Source organism: Phyllobates terribilis, unplaced genomic scaffold, assembly GCF_046119375.1.
Source record: "Phyllobates terribilis strain yellow unplaced genomic scaffold, ASM4611937v1 Scaffold_30__1_contigs__length_15301838, whole genome shotgun sequence".
Taxonomy (NCBI): Eukaryota; Metazoa; Chordata; class Amphibia; order Anura; family Dendrobatidae; genus Phyllobates; species Phyllobates terribilis.
In genome coordinates this window covers 9,141,542-9,161,869 of record NW_027362790.1, presented here as the reverse complement: position 1 = coordinate 9,161,869, position 20,328 = coordinate 9,141,542, and the positions used below count along the sequence as shown (strand labels likewise).

The 20,328-nt window shown below is 44.7% G+C and overlaps 11 non-coding genes and 2 pseudogenes across 11 annotated transcripts; all 13 read left to right on the top strand.

Moving 5' to 3' along the window:
- The first annotated feature begins 291 nt into the window (after nt 1-291).
- LOC141180067 (U2 spliceosomal RNA) lies at nt 292-383 on the top strand (annotated as a pseudogene).
- Nucleotides 384-1,162: 779 nt separating this feature from the next.
- On the top strand, nt 1,163-1,346 carry LOC141179762 (U2 spliceosomal RNA). The gene has a single exon (XR_012255736.1). It is a non-coding gene; the product is annotated as a U2 spliceosomal RNA (small nuclear RNA).
- A 1,115-nt stretch (nt 1,347-2,461) lies between these two features.
- On the top strand, nt 2,462-2,652 carry LOC141179427 (U2 spliceosomal RNA). Its single transcript, XR_012255443.1, has one exon. It is a non-coding gene; the product is annotated as a U2 spliceosomal RNA (small nuclear RNA).
- Nucleotides 2,653-3,767: 1,115 nt separating this feature from the next.
- LOC141179127 (U2 spliceosomal RNA) lies at nt 3,768-3,958 on the top strand. Its single transcript, XR_012255170.1, has one exon. It is a non-coding gene; the product is annotated as a U2 spliceosomal RNA (small nuclear RNA).
- Nucleotides 3,959-10,028: 6,070 nt separating this feature from the next.
- LOC141179896 (U2 spliceosomal RNA) lies at nt 10,029-10,226 on the top strand. The gene has a single exon (XR_012255835.1). It is a non-coding gene; the product is annotated as a U2 spliceosomal RNA (small nuclear RNA).
- Nucleotides 10,227-11,341: 1,115 nt separating this feature from the next.
- On the top strand, nt 11,342-11,532 carry LOC141179114 (U2 spliceosomal RNA). Its single transcript, XR_012255159.1, has one exon. It is a non-coding gene; the product is annotated as a U2 spliceosomal RNA (small nuclear RNA).
- A 1,115-nt stretch (nt 11,533-12,647) lies between these two features.
- Nucleotides 12,648-12,838, top strand: LOC141179101 (U2 spliceosomal RNA). Its single transcript, XR_012255147.1, has one exon. It is a non-coding gene; the product is annotated as a U2 spliceosomal RNA (small nuclear RNA).
- A 1,115-nt stretch (nt 12,839-13,953) lies between these two features.
- LOC141179089 (U2 spliceosomal RNA) lies at nt 13,954-14,144 on the top strand. The gene has a single exon (XR_012255136.1). It is a non-coding gene; the product is annotated as a U2 spliceosomal RNA (small nuclear RNA).
- Nucleotides 14,145-15,259: 1,115 nt separating this feature from the next.
- Nucleotides 15,260-15,450, top strand: LOC141179077 (U2 spliceosomal RNA). Its single transcript, XR_012255125.1, has one exon. It is a non-coding gene; the product is annotated as a U2 spliceosomal RNA (small nuclear RNA).
- A 1,115-nt stretch (nt 15,451-16,565) lies between these two features.
- On the top strand, nt 16,566-16,756 carry LOC141179065 (U2 spliceosomal RNA). Its single transcript, XR_012255114.1, has one exon. It is a non-coding gene; the product is annotated as a U2 spliceosomal RNA (small nuclear RNA).
- Nucleotides 16,757-17,868: 1,112 nt separating this feature from the next.
- Nucleotides 17,869-18,059, top strand: LOC141179602 (U2 spliceosomal RNA). The gene has a single exon (XR_012255601.1). It is a non-coding gene; the product is annotated as a U2 spliceosomal RNA (small nuclear RNA).
- A 1,115-nt stretch (nt 18,060-19,174) lies between these two features.
- LOC141180012 (U2 spliceosomal RNA) lies at nt 19,175-19,290 on the top strand (annotated as a pseudogene).
- Nucleotides 19,291-19,814: 524 nt separating this feature from the next.
- On the top strand, nt 19,815-19,996 carry LOC141179680 (U2 spliceosomal RNA). The gene has a single exon (XR_012255670.1). It is a non-coding gene; the product is annotated as a U2 spliceosomal RNA (small nuclear RNA).
- The last annotated feature ends 332 nt before the right edge of the window (nt 19,997-20,328 follow it).

Genomic DNA, 20,328 nt, shown 5'->3' with positions numbered 1-20,328 from the left:
GGTAGACAGCTGCTCGTTCCACCCCACCCCCCGCCTTAATTGGTTCTCCTCCCTTCCAACGGTGTTGAGGCGGGTGGGAACAGCAGGGGGTGAAGGTGCTGTGTTTAAAGAGGTGGAGTTATGCAGATCTAAAACGCGTGGATTGCAGCAGCAGCAAGCCGAAAAGTGCAGGCATGTAAGGGATCTAGAGGTTGACAACATGTCTTCTTAACGGGAGTCCAGGAGCTCATCTCCACAAATGGACTTTTCAGGATCCTTGGGTGGCTCCGTAGTTTGAAACCAATTCTGGTTATCGCTTCTCGGCCTTTTGGCTAAGATCAAGTGTAGTATCTTTCGAAAAGGCGGTTTTGGATGTTGGCCGCCCTAGTAGATTGATACATTATGCACACTGGGGTTTAGGCGCTTGTTAGTACGCCAGGTGGCTAATATAGTCATCTGGTGGAAAGCATGGCCCCCCAGGATCGACGCCATTGGGCCGGGGAAGATCGAAAGCCCGAAGTGTGAAGTGCCCCAGGAGTGGTGACCCTGGGGTGCCTTAACTCACTGGGATTGGGAACCCCACTTGAGTTTATGGCACATTTGCACAAGCACTTTAAATTTTCTTTCTTCGCACACACCCTTATTCCGGGCCTTCTGGCCTTAGGATGGGGAATTTTTCAATTCCCGGTCGAAGGTCCGGGCAGTATTATACTGTGAAACCTTCACTATTTATTTAATTTCTTTGTCACTGTGTGTCCACTTATTCACGTGTGTCACGTCCTACTAGGATTTTGTCGGGATGCGGTTCCCTTACGGGTTCCTCTCTTGGCAGGTCTAGGGGGGGAGTGTGTGGCCATCAGGTTCTGAACCCCCCTGGCTCTCCTCTTTCGGGAGGAGAGCGTTGTTGGCTCCCCTCTTCCGGGAGGGGAGCACAGTCTTTGGCTCCCAGTGCCTTGCTCGGGTGAGAACTCGGGCAGGTGCTGGGGGTAAGATTGGGTCGCCTCTGGCTCCGGCTGGAGGTGGCTATTTGTCCCTGTTCCTCGCTGTGGCCTTCTGGCTCGGAGGGACGGGGAATGGTTTGGGGGACCCTTCTCCTTTTGGAGAGGGTTTCAAGAAGACCAGCATCCTAGTGCACTTTTTTTGTGGCACTTGTCACTTTTTTAAGCGCACTCGGGTTTTGTACACGAATTCGGGCTTTCGATAAAAAAAAAAAATCTGTTCTTATCAGTTTAATATCTGATACGTCCCCTATCTGGGGACCATATATTAAATGGATTTTTAGAACAGGGAGATGGAAAAAGAGCTTGCTCTGTCCACTCCACGCATTGACCTGGTATTGCAGTATCTCCAGGACCGGTGCACCCCTTCTTTAATGCAGTTTCTAAAATCAGAAAGAATTGAATTCAATGTTTTTTGTTCATTTTGCTTGTTTGTCGGATTTTGGGATGGACTCTTTGGCTTTGCTTTTCTTCTCCTCATTGGATTTTTCATGTTCAAAGTTGCAGAAGCCAGATTACAAGCTCATTTTGGTTCAACTTCAGCAACTGTGCATTGCATTGCCATGTAATGTGATGCAATGCTATCTTTCTAGCTCTCCCTTTTTACTTCCTTTTGGATAAACAGACATATTAGGCAAGCATTTTGGAGCTTTCACCTAAATAACTACAGGTGGTGAGATAAGCTGCACAATATAATTGACCTTTCAGTATATTGTTGCACACACACCATCTATTTAGCAAATGCCCTTGTTATCAACAGCAGCCTTTTAAACTCACCTGAGCTAACAGGTATGTGCGCTGGTTACTCTGCTGCGCTTAAAATTTCTTTTTTGGTTTGCTACAATGCCTTTTCTGAAACGTTGTCTCCTTCTGCTGGAACACTGACTTCTTTCATTTAATGCCTGCAGACTATAAAAGAGAACCCAACCCAAAAAGTTTGGTTGATTAGTCTGTGGCATTCTGTTAAACTGTTGCTTATGGCGGTCTCTGTGAGCTTCTCAGCGACATTCAGCCAGCCAGGTATCCTGCCTGCAGTAGATGGAATGTGGCAATGGAACGCTGGCTGCGCGTGTCATAATAGGCTCTGAGCCTTTATATACCTGTGCACAGCAGCAGCCACCTTCAGTCTGCTGCTGGACAGCCAGCAGCAGCAGCAGCAGGAGAGGTATGTAATCAGGAGCCCTCCTGCTAAGGGTAGACAGCTGCTCGTTCCACCCCACCCCCCGCCTTAATTGGTTCTCCTCCCTTCCAACGGTGTTGAGGCGGGTGGGAACAGCAGGGGGTGAAGGTGCTGTGTTTAAAGAGGTGGAGTTATGCAGATCTAAAACGCGTGGATTGCAGCAGCAGCAAGCCGAAAAGTGCAGGCATGTAAGGGATCTAGAGGTTGACAACATGTCTTCTTAACGGGAGTCCAGGAGCTCATCTCCACAAATGGACTTTTCAGGATCCTTGGGTGGCTCCGTAGTTTGAAACCAATTCTGGTTATCGCTTCTCAGCCTTTTGGCTAAGATCAAGTGTAGTATCTGTTCTTATCAGTTTAATATCTGATACGTCCCCTATCTGGGGACCATATATTAAATGGATTTTTAGAACAGGGAGATGGAAAAAGAGCTTGCTCTGTCCACTCCACGCATTGACCTGGTATTGCAGTATCTCCAGGACCGGTGCACCCCTTCTTTAATGCAGTTTCTAAAATCAGAAAGAATTGAATTCAATGTTTTTTGTTCATTTTGCTTGTTTGTCGGATTTTGGGATGGACTCTTTGGCTTTGCTTTTCTTCTCCTCATTGGATTTTTCATGTTCAAAGTTGCAGAAGCCAGATTACAAGCTCATTTTGGTTCAACTTCAGCAACTGTGCATTGCATTGCCATGTAATGTGATGCAATGCTATCTTTCTAGCTCTCCCTTTTTACTTCCTTTTGGATAAACAGACATATTAGGCAAGCATTTTGGAGCTTTCACCTAAATAACTACAGGTGGTGAGATAAGCTGCACAATATAATTGACCTTTCAGTATATTGTTGCACACACACCATCTATTTAGCAAATGCCCTTGTTATCAACAGCAGCCTTTTAAACTCACCTGAGCTAACAGGTATGTGCGCTGGTTACTCTGCTGCGCTTAAAATTTCTTTTTTGGTTTGCTACAATGCCTTTTCTGAAACGTTGTCTCCTTCTGCTGGAACACTGACTTCTTTCATTTAATGCCTGCAGACTATAAAAGAGAACCCAACCCAAAAAGTTTGGTTGATTAGTCTGTGGCATTCTGTTAAACTGTTGCTTATGGCGGTCTCTGTGAGCTTCTCAGCGACATTCAGCCAGCCAGGTATCCTGCCTGCAGTAGATGGAATGTGGCAATGGAACGCTGGCTGCGCGTGTCATAATAGGCTCTGAGCCTTTATATACCTGTGCACAGCAGCAGCCACCTTCAGTCTGCTGCTGGACAGCCAGCAGCAGCAGCAGCAGGAGAGGTATGTAATCAGGAGCCCTCCTGCTAAGGGTAGACAGCTGCTCGTTCCACCCCACCCCCCGCCTTAATTGGTTCTCCTCCCTTCCAACGGTGTTGAGGCGGGTGGGAACAGCAGGGGGTGAAGGTGCTGTGTTTAAAGAGGTGGAGTTATGCAGATCTAAAACGCGTGGATTGCAGCAGCAGCAAGCCGAAAAGTGCAGGCATGTAAGGGATCTAGAGGTTGACAACATGTCTTCTTAACGGGAGTCCAGGAGCTCATCTCCACAAATGGACTTTTCAGGATCCTTGGGTGGCTCCGTAGTTTGAAACCAATTCTGGTTATCGCTTCTCGGCCTTTTGGCTAAGATCAAGTGTAGTATCTGTTCTTATCAGTTTAATATCTGATACGTCCCCTATCTGGGGACCATATATTAAATGGATTTTTAGAACAGGGAGATGGAAAAAGAGCTTGCTCTGTCCACTCCACGCATTGACCTGGTATTGCAGTATCTCCAGGACCGGTGCACCCCTTCTTTAATGCAGTTTCTAAAATCAGAAAGAATTGAATTCAATGTTTTTTGTTCATTTTGCTTGTTTGTCGGATTTTGGGATGGACTCTTTGGCTTTGCTTTTCTTCTCCTTATTGGATTTTTCATGTTCAAAGTTGCAGAAGCCAGATTACAAGCTCATTTTGGTTCAACTTCAGCAACTGTGCATTGCATTGCCATGTAATGTGATGCAATGCTATCTTTCTAGCTCTCCCTTTTTACTTCCTTTTGGATAAACAGACATATTAGGCAAGCATTTTGGAGCTTTCACCTAAATAACTACAGGTGGTGAGATAAGCTGCACAATATAATTGACCTTTCAGTATATTGTTGCACACACACCATCTATTTAGCAAATGCTCTTGTTATCAACAGCAGCCTTTTAAACTCACCTGAGCTAACAGGTATGTGCGCTGGTTACTCTGCTGCGCTTAAAATTTCTTTTTTGGTTTGCTACAATGCCTTTTCTGAAACGTTGTCTCCTTCTGCTGGAACACTGACTTCTTTCATTTAATGCCTGCAGACTATAAAAGAGAACCCAACCCAAAAAGTTTGGTTGATTAGTCTGTGGCATTCTGTTAAACTGTTGCTTATGGCGGTCTCTGTGAGCTTCTCAGCGACATTCAGCCAGCCAGGTATCCTGCCTGCAGTAGATGGAATGTGGCAATGGAACGCTGGCTGCGCGTGTCATAATAGGCTCTGAGCCTTTATATACCTGTGCACAGCAGCAGCCACCTTCAGTCTGCTGCTGGACAGCCAGCAGCAGCAGCAGCAGGAGAGGTATGTAATCAGGAGCCCTCCTGCTAAGGGTAGACAGCTGCTCGTTCCACCCCACCCCCCGCCTTAATTGGTTCTCCTCCCTTCCAACGGTGTTGAGGCGGGTGGGAACAGCAGGGGGTGAAGGTGCTGTGTTTAAAGAGGTGGAGTTATGCAGATCTAAAACGCGTGGATTGCAGCAGCAGCAAGCCGAAAAGTGCAGGCATGTAAGGGATCTAGAGGTTGACAACATGTCTTCTTAACGGGAGTCCAGGAGCTCATCTCCACAAATGGACTTTTCAGGATCCTTGGGTGGCTCCGTAGTTTGAAACCAATTCTGGTTATCGCTTCTCGGCCTTTTGGCAAGATCAGTGGTGGTTTTCTGCTGCTGGTGTTGTTTGGAGGGCAGTTGTGACTGGGGTTCCCCCTTGTGGGGCCCTAGTGTGCGATTGAGCGGCGATTGTGTTTATCTGCTGTAAAAATGGTGGAGAAAACACGTGGATTAGAGGACTCGGTCCGTCTGAAGGTGGCTGCAGGTCATGAAGGAGAAATCGGTTTGGACCAAGTTTGCGTTGATGTCTTGAAGAACATTAATGGCTTGAAGGTAACGGATGTATTGGCACTGCAGGATTTTCAGAAACAAGGAATTTATGATATCACTTTTGTTTCTTTGAGTATTTGCCAGAGAGTCTACATGGAGTTGGTACGAATGAAGGAAGAAAAGGAATTGAAATGCCTAGAGTTTATTGCACTGGAACCTCTGTTCCAGCAGACATATAAGTATGTGGTTGTGCACATGTATAACCCTAAAGTTCCGGATGAGACTGTTTCCAATTTTTTAGCTCGGTATTGTAGTGAGGTTAAATTTTTGGGAAGAATGAAGAACAAATACAATTATCTAAATGGCAAGAGGAGATATGTTGTAAAACTGAGACCGGATGATAGAGCTATTGGGGGTGCCAAGAGCATTCCTGCACAGTTTTCTATCGGAGGAGAAAGGGGATTTTGTTTTTATAATGGACAGATGGAATATTGTAGGAAGTGTCATGAGTTTGGACATGTTCAGAAAGATTGTCCAGTGCAAGGTGATGTTTGTAGAGGTTGTGGGAAATCTGGGCATGTTGCAAGTGGTTGCCCAATGAATAAGGTGTGTGATTTGTGTGGACATGCAGATCACCTTGCAAGGAAATGTAGATTGTGGGCTCAGATTCCTAGGTCACAGGTGGACGCTGAAGAGAGGCAGAAGAAGACTCGGCAGGAAAGTGGGGAGGAGGGCGAAGGCTCAGACTCAGAGGGGGAAAGCCAAAAACAAGATGGTGGTAGGGGAAGAGACCATGCGGTGCCCAAGATGGAGGAAAAGGGGCGGAGCCAGAAGAAAGTTGGTTTGAGGGAGGGGCTGGAAGTAATAAACAAAGTAGCTGATGTGCATGGCCCGGGTGATGGGATGGATTTGTCTAATATGGCGGAGTCAGTGAATCCTGTTTTGGGAAGAGATGGGGGTGAGGAAATGGAGGTTTTGGAGGAGGAGGATTCTGATTCGGATGGAACTATAACCCCTCAGCAGCGTGATAGGGTTAACAGTGATTGGAGTGAAAATGAGGAGGAAGATGATGGCAAGGAGGAGAGTTATGCCTCCGTGATTAAAAGAAGTAAGGTGGAGGGGTGTTGGTCTGGGGGGCAGGAAGATCCAGTCTCCCTAAGACCAGGTTATTCTAACAGGGACTCGAGTTCTGAGTCGCCTGATATACGTAGAAAAGTGGGTGGCAGGAGTGGGTTTTCTCCTGGTTCATGATGGATCGGGTATGGTGGAGATTTTTTCCTGTTGTTATGATGGCGTTGTGTGTTGCTTCTCTGAATGTACGAGGGATTGGTTCTGCTTGTAGGAGAGCAGGGATACTGGAGTACATTGAGAGTGTGAATGCAGATATTGTCTGTCTGCAGGAATGTGTAATTAAATCTGCCCCGCATGAGAGTGAGTGGAATAAGGGGCAATCTTTTTGGTCCCCATGCTCAGAAAACAGGAATGAAGGGGTGGGCATTTTACTGTGTAATTCCAGTCTAAAGGTTTTAGAGTTTAAAGTAATCATACCTGGGAGATGTTTGTTTTTATTAGTGGATTTTTTAGGTCAGCGGGTACGGGTTTTTAATGTTTATGCCCCTGCTGATAAACAAGCAAGAGTTGGGTTTTTGGAGTCTCTAAAGTTGTTTTTACCAGGCAGAGACTTCACTATAGTGGCTGGAGATTTTAATTGTGTCAGATCCGCAAAAGATCGTAAGAGCTCTACGGAAGGTAGGACTGATGTTACGTCTAATATTTTAAATCAGATTGTGCAGGATTTACGCTACACGGATGCTGGTCTGATGGTTGGGCCAAGTGATAAGTTCACATACATATCAGATAGTGGACGTAGTGTTTCCCGAATTGACTATGTTTTTATGTCTGAAGGGATTAAGGTGGCCAAGTGCAACCACGTGATGACGACTTTTTCTGACCACAAGATGATAGTGGTAGATCTGTGTATAGCTGAGTCCCTGGCTTTTGGAAAGGGACTCTGGAAGCTGAACGTAAGCCTGCTGGAAGAGGAGAGTGTTAAGGTTGGTTTTAATAAAGTGTTTTTGTCTTGTGTGTCTGAACAGCACCTTTTTAAAGATTTGCTAGAGTGGTGGGACTGGGCTAAGGAGAAATTTGCATGTTATTTTAAAGGGGTGTGTTTTAGGAGAGCGAAAGCCAAAAGGGATCATGATGCTGCTGTTATTTCAAAATTGGAAGTACTCCATAAGTTTAAGAGAGCGGGGATGGAGGTGGATAAAGAGATTGCAGATTTGAAGGACGAACTGAAGAAGATACTTATTAAAAAAGGGAAGACTATTATGTTTAAGGCAAAAATAAAGCACATGGAGGAAAATGAGCAATGTTCGAGATACTTTTTTAAAAAATGTTTTAAACCTAAAGGGGTTTTTAAGTCTGTTTTTTCTCCTGCAGGGGAGGTATCTGGGGATGAGATGATTGGCAGTATTCTTTCCTTTTATGAAACACTCTTCTCTAACGATAGTAGAGCCAGTGATGCGGAAATTAATGATTATTGCAAAGTATTAACTAATAATATTCCTGAGGAGAAAATTGGGTTTTTAAGTGAGGAGGTTGGGAAAGATGAAATTAGACGGGCAGTGAATGGCTTGGCGAAAGGCAAGACGCCAGGCTGTGATGGTCTTCCTGCTGAATTTTATGTTAGATTTTGGGATATTATAGGTGTGGAGTTTTCCCGGGTGGTGCAATATGGTTTTACTCATGGGATTTTATCGGTTTCTATGCGTAGGGGGATTGTTACGCTGATTCATAAGAAAGGGGACATGAGGGATATTAAAAATTGGAGGCCCATAACATTGTTAAACAGTGATTACAAAATTATTTCTAAAATTGTGGCTGGTAGACTGGCAGATGTGATAGGTGATATGGTGGGGGAGTATCAGGCATGTGCAGTGCCTGGTAGGAAAATTTCAGATAATTTGCTGCTTCTAAGAGACTTAATTTATCAGGCTAATTTGAATAAGAATGCTCTTTTGTTACAGTCGGTGGACCTGGAGAAAGCCTTTGATAAAATATCACATAGATTTTTGTTCTCTGCTTTAAGTCACCTTGGTGTTCCGGATAAATTATTGATGGTCATTAAGAGTTTTTATTGTGGGGTCAGTAGCCAGATTTTAGTTAATGGGCATGTGAGTTCCAGTTTTAATATTTTATCGGGAGTTAGGCAGGGTTGTCCCCTGTCACCAATTCTTTTTATCTGTGTGGTGGAGGCCCTTTTAAAAAGTGTGCAAGTTGACAAGTGTGTGGCTGGTGTTTTTATTCCTGGGGGATCCGGGGGTCCAGTCAAGTCTTTAAGTTATATGGATGATATTGTTTTTACTTGTGGTTCACAGGCGGATCTCAATAGAGTGAATTTGCACGTAAGGATTTTTTGTTGTGTGGCTGGTATGGCGGTGAATTGGGGAAAGTGCCAGCTTTGTAACTTTGGGAGGCAGGTTGAGGTTAACGTGGCAGGAGTGGAGAGTAGGGAGGAAATTGAGGTTCTTGGTGTCATCTTTGAGAAGGAACTGAAAGGGAAAAGCAGCCTGAAGATTCTAGAAGACAAAATGGATCAGAAGTTGAACTTTTGGAAACTAAGGAACCTGTCGCTGAGAGGGAAAGTGCTGGTAATCAAGTCTGTGATTCTCCCGCTTCTGCTGTACACTGCTTTGATTTTCCCACCTGCTGTGCTTTGGACAAAGAGAGTGACAAGGAAACTGTTTGTGTTTTTTTGGGGATCCAAAATGGAGAAACTAAGAAGAGGAATGGTTATGTGTTCTGTGGAAAATGGGGGTTGTGATTTTCCTAACATTGACTTATTTTTAAGAATGCATTATTTTTTGAACATTTATAAATTATCCCAGTGCAATAACAGGACTGCGGACATGTGCAAATATTTAGCAGGACGGCTTTTCCAGAAATGGAGCTGGTGTGAGAAGGATTTAAGAAAACCAGTTTCGTTTGTGATACCGTTTTTTTATGTGGTGCTTAGGTCCTTCTATGATCAAAATGGGATAAGCTCCATGGTTAGACCGGACAAAAAACTGATTGTCTCAGGTATTAAGAAGAAGGAGATGTTATGTGATGTGCCGTTTTGTAATAATGCACAGTCTGGACAGGTGTGGAAGCTTTTTTTCATGCGTGGAATCAGCAACAGACAGAAGGATGTAACCTGGATGGCGTTGCATGGATGCTTGCCAACAAGGGCTTTTTTGAATGACCGGGGGATAAAGGTTCAAGAACTATGTCCTAGGGAAGGTTGCAATAAGGTGGAAACAATACAGCATATTTTTTGGGACTGTTTTTTTGCTAAAAAAGTTTTTACCTTGTTGTCACGTATGTTTGTTGCTTTAGTTGGTTTTCATTGTTTCGATTTTGAAAGGATTTTAATAGGTCAAGATTTTAAGTACTCGCAAAGGAAGCGGGCAAGCTGGATTATTTTTGTCATATATAAAGAGGTTTTATGGGACGTTCGGAATTTGGTGATTTTTAAAAAGATTGTTTTTTCCCCCATGGAATGCAGAAAGATTTTTCTTGCTAGACTGTTTTATGCCTATTTATTGGATAAAAAGAAGTATGGTGAGACAGCAGCAGAAGCACTCTGGAACTTTTCACATTGGACTTCTTACAGTAAGTAACAGTTAATTGCAGGGTTGTGTTTTTTGGGATTTTGTTTTTGTTTTTCCGAATGATGATTTGAGAACCCGTTATGTGAATATGCGCTATGATGCATAAATTAATGTGGGTCTTAATCTGAGGGAAAAAAAAAAAAAAAATCTGTTCTTATCAGTTTAATATCTGATACGTCCCCTATCTGGGGACCATATATTAAATGGATTTTTAGAACAGGGAGATGGAAAAAGAGCTTGCTCTGTCCACTCCACGCATTGACCTGGTATTGCAGTATCTCCAGGACCGGTGCACCCCTTCTTTAATGCAGTTTCTAAAATCAGAAAGAATTGAATTCAATGTTTTTTGTTCATTTTGCTTGTTTGTCGGATTTTGGGATGGACTCTTTGGCTTTGCTTTTCTTCTCCTCATTGGATTTTTCATGTTCAAAGTTGCAGAAGCCAGATTACAAGCTCATTTTGGTTCAACTTCAGCAACTGTGCATTGCATTGCCATGTAATGTGATGCAATGCTATCTTTCTAGCTCTCCCTTTTTACTTCCTTTTGGATAAACAGACATATTAGGCAAGCATTTTGGAGCTTTCACCTAAATAACTACAGGTGGTGAGATAAGCTGCACAATATAATTGACCTTTCAGTATATTGTTGCACACACACCATCTATTTAGCAAATGCCCTTGTTATCAACAGCAGCCTTTTAAACTCACCTGAGCTAACAGGTATGTGCGCTGGTTACTCTGCTGCGCTTAAAATTTCTTTTTTGGTTTGCTACAATGCCTTTTCTGAAACGTTGTCTCCTTCTGCTGGAACACTGACTTCTTTCATTTAATGCCTGCAGACTATAAAAGAGAACCCAACCCAAAAAGTTTGGTTGACTAGTCTGTGGCATTCTGTTAAACTGTTGCTTATGGCGGTCTCTGTGAGCTTCTCAGCGACATTCAGCCAGCCAGGTATCCTGCCTGCAGTAGATGGAATGTGGCAATGGAACGCTGGCTGCGCGTGTCATAATAGGCTCTGAGCCTTTATATACCTGTGCACAGCAGCAGCCACCTTCAGTCTGCTGCTGGACAGCCAGCAGCAGCAGCAGCAGGAGAGGTATGTAATCAGGAGCCCTCCTGCTAAGGGTAGACAGCTGCTCGTTCCACCCCACCCCCCGCCTTAATTGGTTCTCCTCCCTTCCAACGGTGTTGAGGCGGGTGGGAACAGCAGGGGGTGAAGGTGCTGTGTTTAAAGAGGTGGAGTTATGCAGATCTAAAACGCGTGGATTGCAGCAGCAGCAAGCCGAAAAGTGCAGGCATGTAAGGGATCTAGAGGTTGACAACATGTCTTCTTAACGGGAGTCCAGGAGCTCATCTCCACAAATGGACTTTTCAGGATCCTTGGGTGGCTCCGTAGTTTGAAACCAATTCTGGTTATCGCTTCTCGGCCTTTTGGCTAAGATCAAGTGTAGTATCTGTTCTTATCAGTTTAATATCTGATACGTCCCCTATCTGGGGACCATATATTAAATGGATTTTTAGAACAGGGAGATGGAAAAAGAGCTTGCTCTGTCCACTCCACGCATTGACCTGGTATTGCAGTATCTCCAGGACCGGTGCACCCCTTCTTTAATGCAGTTTCTAAAATCAGAAAGAATTGAATTCAATGTTTTTTGTTCATTTTGCTTGTTTGTCGGATTTTGGGATGGACTCTTTGGCTTTGCTTTTCTTCTCCTCATTGGATTTTTCATGTTTAAAGTTGCAGAAGCCAGATTACAAGCTCATTTTGGTTCAACTTCAGCAACTGTGCATTGCATTGCCATGTAATGTGATGCAATGCTATCTTTCTAGCTCTCCCTTTTTACTTCCTTTTGGATAAACAGACATATTAGGCAAGCATTTTGGAGCTTTCACCTAAATAACTACAGGTGGTGAGATAAGCTGCACAATATAATTGACCTTTCAGTATATTGTTGCACACACACCATCTATTTAGCAAATGCCCTTGTTATCAACAGCAGCCTTTTAAACTCACCTGAGCTAACAGGTATGTGCGCTGGTTACTCTGCTGCGCTTAAAATTTCTTTTTTGGTTTGCTACAATGCCTTTTCTGAAATGTTGTCTCCTTCTGCTGGAACACTGACTTCTTTCATTTAATGCCTGCAGACTATAAAAGAGAACCCAACCCAAAAAGTTTGGTTGATTAGTCTGTGGCATTCTGTTAAACTGTTGCTTATGGCGGTCTCTGTGAGCTTCTCAGCGACATTCAGCCAGCCAGGTATCCTGCCTGCAGTAGATGGAATGTGGCAATGGAACGCTGGCTGCGCGTGTCATAATAGGCTCTGAGCCTTTATATACCTGTGCACAGCAGCAGCCACCTTCAGTCTGCTGCTGGACAGCCAGCAGCAGCAGCAGCAGGAGAGGTATGTAATCAGGAGCCCTCCTGCTAAGGGTAGACAGCTGCTCGTTCCACCCCACCCCCCGCCTTAATTGGTTCTCCTCCCTTCCAACGGTGTTGAGGCGGATGGGAACAGCAGGGGGTGAAGGTGCTGTGTTTAAAGAGGTGGAGTTATGCAGATCTAAAACGCGTGGATTGCAGCAGCAGCAAGCCGAAAAGTGCAGGCATGTAAGGGATCTAGAGGTTGACAACATGTCTTCTTAACGGGAGTCCAGGAGCTCATCTCCACAAATGGACTTTTCAGGATCCTTGGGTGGCTCCGTAGTTTGAAACCAATTCTGGTTATCGCTTCTCGGCCTTTTGGCTAAGATCAAGTGTAGTATCTGTTCTTATCAGTTTAATATCTGATACGTCCCCTATCTGGGGACCATATATTAAATGGATTTTTAGAACAGGGAGATGGAAAAAGAGCTTGCTCTGTCCACTCCACGCATTGACCTGGTATTGCAGTATCTCCAGGACCGGTGCACCCCTTCTTTAATGCAGTTTCTAAAATCAGAAAGAATTGAATTCAATGTTTTTTGTTCATTTTGCTTGTTTGTCGGATTTTGGGATGGACTCTTTGGCTTTGCTTTTCTTCTCCTCATTGGATTTTTCATGTTCAAAGTTGCAGAAGCCAGATTACAAGCTCATTTTGGTTCAACTTCAGCAACTGTGCATTGCATTGCCATGTAATGTGATGCAATGCTATCTTTCTAGCTCTCCCTTTTTACTTCCTTTTGGATAAACAGACATATTAGGCAAGCATTTTGGAGCTTTCACCTAAATAACTACAGGTGGTGAGATAAGCTGCACAATATAATTGACCTTTCAGTATATTGTTGCACACACACCATCTATTTAGCAAATGCCCTTGTTATCAACAGCAGCCTTTTAAACTCACCTGAGCTAACAGGTATGTGCGCTGGTTACTCTGCTGCGCTTAAAATTTCTTTTTTGGTTTGCTACAATGCCTTTTCTGAAACGTTGTCTCCTTCTGCTGGAACACTGACTTCTTTCATTTAATGCCTGCAGACTATAAAAGAGAACCCAACCCAAAAAGTTTGGTTGATTAGTCTGTGGCATTCTGTTAAACTGTTGCTTATGGCGGTCTCTGTGAGCTTCTCAGCGACATTCAGCCAGCCAGGTATCCTGCCTGCAGTAGATGGAATGTGGCAATGGAACGCTGGCTGCGCGTGTCATAATAGGCTCTGAGCCTTTATATACCTGTGCACAGCAGCAGCCACCTTCAGTCTGCTGCTGGACAGCCAGCAGCAGCAGCAGCAGGAGAGGTATGTAATCAGGAGCCCTCCTGCTAAGGGTAGACAGCTGCTCGTTCCACCCCACCCCCCGCCTTAATTGGTTCTCCTCCCTTCCAACGGTGTTGAGGCGGGTGGGAACAGCAGGGGGTGAAGGTGCTGTGTTTAAAGAGGTGGAGTTATGCAGATCTAAAACGCGTGGATTGCAGCAGCAGCAAGCCGAAAAGTGCAGGCATGTAAGGGATCTAGAGGTTGACAACATGTCTTCTTAACGGGAGTCCAGGAGCTCATCTCCACAAATGGACTTTTCAGGATCCTTGGGTGGCTCCGTAGTTTGAAACCAATTCTGGTTATCGCTTCTCGGCCTTTTGGCTAAGATCAAGTGTAGTATCTGTTCTTATCAGTTTAATATCTGATACGTCCCCTATCTGGGGACCATATATTAAATGGATTTTTAGAACAGGGAGATGGAAAAAGAGCTTGCTCTGTCCACTCCACGCATTGACCTGGTATTGCAGTATCTCCAGGACCGGTGCACCCCTTCTTTAATGCAGTTTCTAAAATCAGAAAGAATTGAATTCAATGTTTTTTGTTCATTTTGCTTGTTTGTCGGATTTTGGGATGGACTCTTTGGCTTTGCTTTTCTTCTCCTCATTGGATTTTTCATGTTCAAAGTTGCAGAAGCCAGATTACAAGCTCATTTTGGTTCAACTTCAGCAACTGTGCATTGCATTGCCATGTAATGTGATGCAATGCTATCTTTCTAGCTCTCCCTTTTTACTTCCTTTTGGATAAACAGACATATTAGGCAAGCATTTTGGAGCTTTCACCTAAATAACTACAGGTGGTGAGATAAGCTGCACAATATAATTGACCTTTCAGTATATTGTTGCACACACACCATCTATTTAGCAAATGCCCTTGTTATCAACAGCAGCCTTTTAAACTCACCTGAGCTAACAGGTATGTGCGCTGGTTACTCTGCTGCGCTTAAAATTTCTTTTTTGGTTTGCTACAATGCCTTTTCTGAAACGTTGTCTCCTTCTGCTGGAACACTGACTTCTTTCATTTAATGCCTGCAGACTATAAAAGAGAACCCAACCCAAAAAGTTTGGTTGATTAGTCTGTGGCATTCTGTTAAACTGTTGCTTATGGCGGTCTCTGTGAGCTTCTCAGCGACATTCAGCCAGCCAGGTATCCTGCCTGCAGTAGATGGAATGTGGCAATGGAACGCTGGCTGCGCGTGTCATAATAGGCTCTGAGCCTTTATATACCTGTGCACAGCAGCAGCCACCTTCAGTCTGCTGCTGGACAGCCAGCAGCAGCAGCAGCAGGAGAGGTATGTAATCAGGAGCCCTCCTGCTAAGGGTAGACAGCTGCTCGTTCCACCCCACCCCCCGCCTTAATTGGTTCTCCTCCCTTCCAACGGTGTTGAGGCGGGTGGGAACAGCAGGGGGTGAAGGTGCTGTGTTTAAAGAGGTGGAGTTATGCAGATCTAAAACGCGTGGATTGCAGCAGCAGCAAGCCGAAAAGTGCAGGCATGTAAGGGATCTAGAGGTTGACAACATGTCTTCTTAACGGGAGTCCAGGAGCTCATCTCCACAAATGGACTTTTCAGGATCCTTGGGTGGCTCCGTAGTTTGAAACCAATTCTGGTTATCGCTTCTCGGCCTTTTGGCTAAGATCAAGTGTAGTATCTGTTCTTATCAGTTTAATATCTGATACGTCCCCTATCTGGGGACCATATATTAAATGGATTTTTAGAACAGGGAGATGGAAAAAGAGCTTGCTCTGTCCACTCCACGCATTGACCTGGTATTGCAGTATCTCCAGGACCGGTGCACCCCTTCTTTAATGCAGTTTCTAAAATCAGAAAGAATTGAATTCAATGTTTTTTGTTCATTTTGCTTGTTTGTCGGATTTTGGGATGGACTCTTTGGCTTTGCTTTTCTTCTCCTCATTGGATTTTTCATGTTCAAAGTTGCAGAAGCCAGATTACAAGCTCATTTTGGTTCAACTTCAGCAACTGTGCATTGCATTGCCATGTAATGTGATGCAATGCTATCTTTCTAGCTCTCCCTTTTTACTTCCTTTTGGATAAACAGACATATTAGGCAAGCATTTTGGAGCTTTCACCTAAATAACTACAGGTGGTGAGATAAGCTGCACAATATAATTGACCTTTCAGTATATTGTTGCACACACACCATCTATTTAGCAAATGCCCTTGTTATCAACAGCAGCCTTTTAAACTCACCTGAGCTAACAGGTATGTGCGCTGGTTACTCTGCTGCGCTTAAAATTTCTTTTTTGGTTTGCTACAATGCCTTTTCTGAAACGTTGTCTCCTTCTGCTGGAACACTGACTTCTTTCATTTAATGCCTGCAGACTATAAAAGAGAACCCAACCCAAAAAGTTTGGTTGATTAGTCTGTGGCATTCTGTTAAACTGTTGCTTATGGCGGTCTCTGTGAGCTTCTCAGCGACATTCAGCCAGCCAGGTATCCTGCCTGCAGTAGATGGAATGTGGCAATGGAACGCTGGCTGCGCGTGTCATAATAGGCTCTGAGCCTTTATATACCTGTGCACAGCAGCAGCCACCTTCAGTCTGCTGCTGGACAGCCAGCAGCAGCAGCAGCAGGAGAGGTATGTAATCAGGAGCCCTCCTGCTAAGGGTAGACAGCTGCTCGTTCCACCCCACCCCCCGCCTTAATTGGTTCTCCTCCCTTCCACCGGTGTTGAGGCGGGTGGGAACAGCAAGGGGTGAAGGTGCTGTGTTTAAAGAGGTGGAGTTATGCAGATCTAAAACGCGTGGATTGCAGCAGCAGCAAGCCGAAAAGTGCAATCATGTAAGGGATCTAGAGGTTGACAACATGTCTTCTTAACGGGAGTCCAGGAGCTCATCTCCACAAATGGACTTTTCAGGATCCTTGGGTGGCTCCGTAGTTTGTAACCAATTCTGGTTATCGCTTCTCGGCCTTTTGGCTAAGATCAAGTGTAGTATCTGTTCTTATCAGTTTAATATCTGATACGTCCCCTATCTGGGGACCATATATTAAATGGATTTTTAGAACAGGGAGATGGAAAAAGAGCTTGCTCTGTCCACTCCACGCATTGACCTGGTATTGCAGTATCTCCAGGACCGGTGCACCCCTTCTTTAATGCAGTTTCTAAAATCAGAAAGAATTGAATTCAATGTTTTTTGTTCATTTTGCTTGTTTGTCGGATTTTGGGATGGACACTTTGGCTTTGCTTTTCTTCTCCTCATTGGATTTTTCATGTTCAAAGTTGCAGAAGCCAGATTACAAGCTCATTTTGGTTCAACTTCAGCAACTGTGCATTGCATTGCCATGTAATGTGATGCAATGCTATCTTTCTAGCTCTCCCTTTTTACTTCCTTTTGGATAAACAGACATATTAGGCAAGCATTTTGGAGCTTTCACCTAAATAACTACAGGTGGTGAGATAAGCTGCACAATATAATTGACCTTTCAGTATATTGTTGCACACACACCATCTATTTAGCAAATGCCCTTGTTATCAACAGCAGCCTTTTAAACTCACCTGAGCTAACAGGTATGTGCGCTGGTTACTCTGCTGCGCTTAAAATTTCTTTTTTGGTTTGCTACAATGCCTTTTCTGAAACGTTGTCTCCTTCTGCTGGAACACTGACTTCTTTCATTTAATGCCTGCAGACTATAAAAGAGAACCCAACCCAAAAAGTTTGGTTGATTAGTCTGTGGCATTCTGTTAAACTGTTGCTTATGGCGGTCTCTGTGAGCTTCTCAGCGACATTCAGCCAGCTAGGTATCCTGCCTGCAGTAGATGGAATGTGGCAATGGAACGCTGGCTGCGCGTGTCATAATAGGCTCTGAGCCTTTATATACCTGTGCACAGCAGCAGCCACCTTCAGTCTGCTGCTGGACAGCCAGCAGCAGCAGCAGGAGAGGTATGTAATCAGGAGCCCTCCTGCTAAGGGTAGACAGCTGCTCGTTCCACCCCACCCCCCGCCTTAATTGGTTCTCCTCCCTTCCAACGGTGTTGAGGCGGGTGGGAACAGCAGGGGGTGAAGGTGCTGTGTTTAAAGAGGTGGAGTTATGCAGATCTAAAACGCGTGGATTGCAGCAGCAGCAAGCCGAAAAGTGCAGGCATGTAAGGGATCTAGAGGTTGACAACATGTCTTCTTAACGGGAGTCCAGGAGCTCATCTCCACAAATGGACTTTTCAGGATCCTTGGGTGGCTCCGTAGTTTGAAACCAATTCTGGTTATCGCTTCTCGGCCTTTTGGCTAAGATCAAGTGTAGTATCTGTTCTCATCAGTTTAATATCTGATACGTCCCCTATCTGGGGACCATATATTAAATGGATTTTTAGAACAGGGAGATGGATAAAGAGCTTGCTCTGTCCACTCCACGCATTGACCTGGTATTGCAGTATCTCCAGGACCGGTGCACCCCTTCTTTAATGCAGTTTCTAAAATCAGAAAGAATTGAATTCAATGTTTTTTGTTCATTTTGCTTGTTTGTCGGATTTTGGGATGGACTCTTTGGCTTTGCTTTTCTTCTCCTCATTGGATTTTTCATGTTCAAAGTTGCAGAAGCCAGATTACAAGCTCATTTTGGTTCAACTTCAGCAACTGTGCATTGCATTGCCATGTAATGTGATGCAATGCTATCTTTCTAGCTCTCCCTTTTTACTTCCTTTTGGATAAACAGACATATTAGGCAAGCATTTTGGAGCTTTCACCTAAATAACTACAGGTGGTGAGATAAGCTGCACAATATAATTGACCTTTCAGTATATTGTTGCACACACACCATCTATTTAGCAAATGCCCTTGTTATCAACAGCAGCCTTTTAAACTCACCTGAGCTAACAGGTATGTGCGCTGGTTACTCTGCTGCGCTTAAAATTTCTTTTTTGGTTTGCTACAATGCCTTTTCTGAAACGTTGTCTCCTTCTGCTGGAACACTGACTTCTTTCATTTAATGCCTGCAGACTATAAAAGAGAACCCAACCCAAAAAGTTTGGTTGATTAGTCTGTGGCATTCTGTTAAACTGTTGCTTATGGCGGTCTCTGTGAGCTTCTCAGCGACATTCAGCCAGCCAGGTATCCTGCCTGCAGTAGATGGAATGTGGCAATGGAACGCTGGCTGCGCGTGTCATAATAGGCTCTGAGCCTTTATATACCTGTGCACAGCAGCAGCCACCTTCAGTCTGCTGCTGGACAGCCAGCAGCAGCAGCAGCAGGAGAGGTATGTAATCAGGAGCCCTCCTGCTAAGGGTAGACAGCTGCTCGTTCCACCCCACCCCCCGCCTTAATTGGTTCTCCTCCCTTCCAACGGTGTTGAGGCGGGTGGGAACAGCAGGGGGTGAAGGTGCTGTGTTTAAAGAGGTGGAGTTATGCAGATCTAAAACGCGTGGATTGCAGCAGCAGCAAGCCGAAAAGTGCAGGCATGTAAGGGATCTAGAGGTTGACAACATGTCTTCTTAACGGGAGTCCAGGAGCTCATCTCCACAAATGGACTTTTCAGGATCCTTGGGTGGCTCCGTAGTTTGAAACCAATTCTGGTTATCGCTTCTCGGCCTTTTGGCTAAGATCAAGTGTAGTATCTTTTGAAAAGGCAGTTTTGTCCTTGGGCTGCCCTAGTAAATTGATGCATATTACACACTGGTTTGGTGCACTTGTTAGTACGCCAGGTGGCTCATAGAGTTATCTGATGGAAAACATGGCCCTCCAGGATCGAAGTCACTAGGCTGGGTAAGTGTGAGGGCTTTGGAGCAATGTGCCCCAGGAGTAGGCGCCCTGGTGGGAGTCCAAGCTTACTGGGACTGGGAACCCCAGAAAGACTTGGCTTCGTAGCACGCCGCACCTTTGCCAATCATACTTTCTGAGCAACCCCCCCTATTCCTGGCCTCCGGGCTAGGAAGGGGAATTTTTATAAACCCGGTCGGAGGTCCGGTCAGCTTTGGGCTGAGAAACCAACACAGGCTCCAGCTCCACTAGGGTGGCAGCCTAGATGGAAGCTGGGAGCACGAAAACGGCTCTTCTCCGGCTTCGGCTAGGGAGAGCATCGGAGATCCCTGACCCTCGCTGTGGCCTTCTGGCTCGGAGGGATGGGGATGGTTTATTGGGAACCCTCTCCTCCGGGAAGGGTCCACATGAATCCTCACCTCGTGCGCTGTTTTGGTGTGACTTCGGTCACATTTTTCAGTGCCTTGGATGCAGCTTCAATCAAAAAATCTGTTCTTATCAGTTTAATATCTGATACGTCCCCTATCTGGGGACCATATATTAAATGGATTTTTAGAACAGGGAGATGGAAAAAGAGCTTGCTCTGTCCACTCCACGCATTGACCTGGTATTGCAGTATCTCCAGGACCGGTGCACCCCTTCTTTAATGCAGTTTCTAAAATCAGAAAGAATTGAATTCAATGTTTTTTGTTCATTTTGCTTGTTTGTCGGATTTTGGGATGGACTCTTTGGCTTTGCTTTTCTTCTCCTCATTGGATTTTTCATGTTCAAAGTTGCAGAAGCCAGATTACAAGCTCATTTTGGTTCAACTTCAGCAACTGTGCATTGCATTGCCATGTAATGTGATGCAATGCTATCTTTCTAGCTCTCCCTTTTTACTTCCTTTTGGATAAACAGACATATTAGGAAAGCATTTTGGAGCTTTCACCTAAATAACTACAGGTGGTGAGATAAGCTGCACAATATAATTGAC